Below are 6,359 nucleotides of genomic sequence, written 5' to 3'. Positions count from 1 at the left end.
AAAAGGGAGGGGACAATGATCTGTTTATTATACTAGTCCCGAAAGTTTTAAAATAATGATTTCTTATTCATTTGCTTTACAACTTTGGGGACTTGGTTTGTTTTTTAAGTTGAGTGTTCTAACGTGTTTTCAACCCCTAATTTTAATCTACAAAAGGGGTAATTTTGTGTGTCATCATTGGGGATTATATCAATTTATTTCCTATTGTCTAATCCCTGTAAAATATTAGTTTCCTTGCAATTTCCATAGTGTTTGTGTTACTTTGCCAACCCTTTCCCATATCTTAAATGCCAACATCCCACACAGAACCATAAACAATATTGGATGCTTCCTTATTTGTGCGCCACGCTCTCAATGGCACAGACAACTATACTCCGAGAGGTAGAGCAGCCACTATAGGGGTCCCAGCGGAGATATAAGTTAGTCAAAGTCAAATTCAATTGTATATTTGTATCATCTTAGATTATAACCTGATAACATCCACTGCTTTGTCCTATATATTTGCAATAGAATTGAACCAACTGTGAATTATATTTATGTAATTGTTCGATAATCAACTTATTTCTCCGCTAGAATATTTCTTGTCTTTTTGGCGGCAAATTTTTCCGGAGAATTGTGGACAAACATAGTTTCTCAATTTTCACAATGTTCAGACCATTTTTTGTTGTCAGGCTTTTTTTTAATAACAGTTTTTTCATCGTGTTATAGACAGCTATCCGCGAATATTAAGATAAAAAATATGAGATTTAAAACAGATTTGTTAGCCCCGAAGGGCCGAATGATTGGACTTAACTCAAACTTGATTTTTATTTTATATTTGTGGAAAATTGTCTGTAATACGAGGCTATACATTATTTTTCAGTATGGCATAGAACTGGTCCTAATCGAGTGGATATTAATCAGTTTCAAAGCCATACTGAAAAACGTTTTCTTAAGTGCTTTAACTCTCTCACTCTATCTCTCAAAAATATTTTTCATGTGAAATATTTTCTTGTTTATTGGCCATTTTTTTAAAAATTGAACAAGATTTTTCCTAAAGCAATTGTCTATCACAATGTCTTCTTAATTTTAGCTTATATAAATAAATCTTTGCTTTTTTAAATTAATAACTTATATGACAAATCTATAAATGTTTTTAGATAATAAATAATGTCTTAAAAGTATATCTTTATAGACTTGTAGTTAGAAATAAAAGAATTAAAAGTAAAAAATGAATTTATTGCGTGGAACTGTTCATGATAAGGTGCTTCATTGCACAGCCTCGCTCCTTCTATTGGCTTGTTTTACAGGTAAGGTTTAATCCTATTATGGGGGAGGGCCCTACAGCCCCCTCTTAAGGTATAAAATTAAATAGTTGCATGAAAGGTACATATGGCTTCGAAATCGATATTATGGATAAAACTGGTTCTCAGCCATACTGAATAATCATGTGTAGCATCATATTACATACAATTTTCTTCGAATATCAAAAAAAAAATTGAAATTAATACCAGTTTTATTAGCCACGGTATTCGGCCTCTAGGGGCTAATAAAACTGATCTTAATCTTTTAATTTTCCATGTTCATACAGGGTGTTCCAATAGAAACGTTTTTTTTTCAAATCTTAATTATGCATAGAAAATATAACAATTATATAAAATGCTTTATATATTTGGAAAACCTATTTTGGGACATTTATGTTTCAAATATTTGAAAATAATTTTTTCAATAAATCATGCCTTAAAAACCGGTTTTTCCAAGGGCCTTATTTTTGAAGATTTAGGGATTTCAGGTTGTGGAAAAAATGTTCACATTTTTAAAATTCAAATTGCGCGGCTTGTATTAATAGTAGAAAAACGCCATGTATATCGTTAGAATTATCATAAACTCTATTTTTTGAAAATATAAGTGCCATTTTTGTGCTATTTGTAGTTTAGGAGCTACGTTGAAAATTGTGAGAAAGGTTGAAAAGTTTTAAGTAAGTTGGAACATTTTATCACGTAGCTCCTAAACTACAAATAGCACAAAAATGGCACTTATATTTCCAAAAAATAGAGTTTATGACAATTCCAACGATATGCATAACGTTTTTCTACTATTAATACAAGCCGCGCAATTTGAATTTAAAAAATGTGAACATTTTTTACACAATCTTTAAATCTGTAAATCTTCAAAAATAAGGTCTTTGGAAAAACCGGTTTTTAAGGCATAGTTTGTTAAAAAAATAATTTTTAAATTTTTGAAACATAAATGTCCCAGAATAGGTTTTCCAAATATATAAAGCATTTTATATAATGTTTTTACTTTCTATGCATAATTAAGATTTAAAAAAAAACGTTTCTATTGAAACACCCTGTATCTTTGGAAAGCTGTCTATAATACGAAGCAATAAATAGCTATTCTGACTTTTTAAGTAACTTTAATACGTAATGTTTGGTGAACAAAAAAGCTTTTAATCCATCCATCCTAGCGGCAATAGGAGCCATACAGAATCAAGGAAAATTCTAAAAATGTTAAAACTAAATGAAATTTTTCAGCTTCTATTAAAGATAGACGGGTGAAATTTTTATTAAAGATTCCCTATAACAATTAGCCTCAAGTGTATGAATTACTCTGTCAGCCAGTCTGTCGATTATGCATAAAAATATATTATAAATATCCCTTTGATTTTTTTTAGAAAGGTTTAGTTATTTTATGAATTAGTGCATATTTATAAACTCAACATCTTCTATAACATTTTTTCTGTTTGTCCTCCCATGAATTTTTATTGCTTCGCTACTTATGGATGATGTCATCCTTGTTAATAATGTAAAGATTTCTAAAATGTAATCAAAACGAAAAGGTATCAATTGGATTTATTAATTGTGTTCAAAAAGTTTTGATCTGATAAATACCAAGGCTCGGCAGCCGCGGGTAAGCCGCGAGTAAGCTTCTGTGAAATCGTCATGTTATAATTTTAAAATTCACATAGATTTCTAAACTAGTTCCTAAACAAACAATTCAGATTTTTGGAAATTACTTTTTGCACACAAGCGGGTTTAAATTCAGTGCCAAGCCCAGATAAATGCTATAAATAAATTTAATTAACATAAGTCCTATCCGAACAACCGAAGCCGTCTGCTCGTTTTTTAGGCATTCTGCATCCGCAGTCGCAAAACATACTGGCTAATAAGCCGTCTAATCTTCAATAATCCGCAGCCAAGCCATTGATATAAAATCGGCATCCGAACCTAGATTATTTTTTAAAGATTTTTCTATGAAATCTTTCAAAAACTTGCATTCTGAATTTTGATGGTTAGAAACTCTCACTGTGGTTCAATGTTTACTTTTTCAAATGTGACAAAAATAACTTTCATTTCAACCTTAAAACATATTTCTAAAAAAAAAGGTTAACACGTTAAAGGAAGAAACAAGGATGAAAACATCGATTAATGCGAAGATTTTGATAACGAAATATTACTAAAAATGAAGAATCATTAAAATATTTACATGAAATTTCACATATACATACATATATCTTCAATAGTACCTGAGAAAATTACACACTTACCATGGTATTCGAGTAAGTAGATACTTCATGGAAATATAAAATTTCAGACATTTACCTTTAATAGCATCAAAGAAAAAAACGTTTTTATGCAGAGAGGTGGAGACATTCGTCGGTTTCCCCATATCCCCAAAGTTTTATAATAACGTTCTCGTATTCTTGGGCTTTGCAACTCTTCGTACTTTAATTTAATTTTGATTGGATGTTTTATTAAGTTGATTATTCAAACGTTTTAACCACTCATTTTATTCAGCAGAAGGGGTAATTTGGTGTATCATTATTGGGAATGGTACGTCAATTTATCCCTTGACCTTATATTTTATGACATTCGGACTGACGGGAATTACAGAGTAGCTTTACTAGTTTTAAGGAGAAAGAAATTATGGGGAGATGGCAGAGAAAAAGTTGTTGGTCTTACTAATGACAGGCAAAATCAGGGTCGATTTTGTAAAGCTCTTTAAGACGTCATATTAGTATATTCTATTAGTCTAATATGACGTAATTCGGGAAACTTTGGCTCAAAGTTTATTACTTATCCCCTTTTTTATAGGCACTATAAAAAGTTTCATATTTTTGAATGTTTGTTTATTTAAAGCAACCAAATTTTAGTTCAAATATATAAGCAGTATTTTAGTGGTTTTTTGCTCTTGAACTTTTAAACGTGTGTACATTTTCTGACAACTGGGTAACTGTGGCCGGTCTAACCAGTGTGCAGAGTCGGATAAAGATATAGAATATATGTGGATATTATGACAAGGGAAAAATTGTCGTCAATATTAGTTGCTAACGTGGACATTATTAATTAGTCAGTTCCTTCATCCAGTAGGAGGAAGGGGGATGGGATAAAGGGGAAGGATTGGGTTGGGGGTCGTTATTTTAGCCAGATACAAGTTTCACTTCCGTAGAGTACCTAATAATCTGGTGTAAGATCCAGGTAATAATAAATCCATTGTCGTATGAGCGAAGGTGGAGGTGGGAGGGATGGAGAGATATTGGTAAATGTTGCTAAGATAAATACAATTTTAGGTTGCGGTGCCAACTCACCAAGATTTCTCACTTCAGCCCGTCACAAGCCAGTCCAAGGAACAATTTCAACATTTATTTATATGTATTCTTAATTGTATACAGTTTTGTCAGGGAGGGAGGGGTCCTTGGAATATAGATTAGATTAAAATATTATCATTTTCTCTCAGCTAATGGTTAGCTTTAAAACTTTAGATACCTTTGTCAATTCATAATGGGTTTGTAAAAACTGGCGTTGTCTAAGTTTTTCAACCAATATTTTAATTGTCATCATTGTGGGTGTACTTTAACGTCCATCATATTATCCCTTAAGATCCGTGAGTTTTGTTGTGTCTACAGCTTTACCAGTGAAAATATGGCAAATATGTGAAAGGGAATATTATGAGGAAGGCACCTTTTCCCTGTTTATTTTGGCGAGCTGAAGTAGGTTTTATTAATAAGCTTATAATTTTAAATTAGAGTTTGAAAACTATGAATTTCTTTAATTATTAAGAAATAACAAATTAGAACTTTTATTCATAAAACGCAAAATTTTTCTCTAGAAAACACTAAACATTTTAATAATAATATTCTTTTATCAAAATAAGAGTATAAATTTTAATATTATTCGAAAGATAAGTCATAGTATGTAATGCAACAAATTTTACTGGAGCTTCTCTAATTTTGCTTAAAATCCAGATAGAGAGAGAGAGGGGGGACAATGGGCTGTTTATTACACTAGTCCCCAAAAATTTTATAATGTTTTTTATTCGTCGGATCAATAACTTTGGAGACTTTTATTGAATTTTGGTTGGGCGGTTCATTAGGTTAAACTACCAACTATCAATTGATTAAATCAACAAAAAGGGTAATTTTGTGCATCATCATTGGGGATGAACATCAATTTATCAGTCATTGTCTTTTCCCTGCCAAGTAATGCAACTCATTTTTACCGAAGCTTTTCTAATTTCCTTTAAATCAAGAGGTTTATCTTCTTATGGAAACAATTACCCTTGTTATGATAATATCCCCCCCCCCCCCTTCTAAATGAAACAATTTACATAAATCTGGCCAGAAATGATTATTAACTTATTTGCAGCTAGTGAATCCTGATCCTAGTAAAGTTTGGAGGCAATCTGTCTGTGTAAACAATCGTGTGAATACAACCACAGTCCGCAATAGTTGAAGGGGAAAAGACAGAGTCAAATGCTTTTGTAATATCCAAAAATAAAATTTTACTTTTTTGAAATTGTCCTTTCTATAAGTTTAAGCATATATCTTTGATATTCCAAAAAATTGTCAAAACTTTATGCTTTTTAGATAAAAATGAAAAAGTTTGTTTGTATATAAGCCCGTAAGAATAACAATTTTAGAAAGTTAATGCATCTACTTTTTAATATAATACAAGAAAAAAACAGATTAACAAAAGAAAAAAATTGCTGAATAGACTGTTAAAAGAACCTAGTAATAGTGTCTAACTTTTTATCTTTGTGACGTAACAAAAATCCATCTCTTTTTTAGGGGTTTCCTTTCCCACCTCCCCTCTCATCCTTCGATTTTTGTTACGTCACAAAGATAAAACGTTAGACACTATTACTAGGTTCCTGTTAAAACTGTTATAAAAGTTAAAATTTTTGGTTGGACAGTATTAAAGGGACAGAAAAATAGCCTAAAGCCGTCCTAAAATAGGGAACTCAAGAGGTACAGTGGTTAGAAATATTTTAAAGGAAAAACAAAGAAAAACTTCTTGGTGTAATGTTGAAGCGCATGTGTTGCTGACCAAAGTATCTCACTTTATTTAATAGCATAAATCGGACAGACGGACATATGC

Source organism: Acartia tonsa, chromosome 2 (genome assembly GCF_053477335.1).
Source record: "Acartia tonsa isolate MP-2025a chromosome 2, ASM5347733v1, whole genome shotgun sequence".
In the NCBI taxonomy this organism is placed as follows: Eukaryota; Metazoa; Arthropoda; class Copepoda; order Calanoida; family Acartiidae; genus Acartia; species Acartia tonsa.
This window is presented reverse-complemented; position numbering follows the sequence as displayed.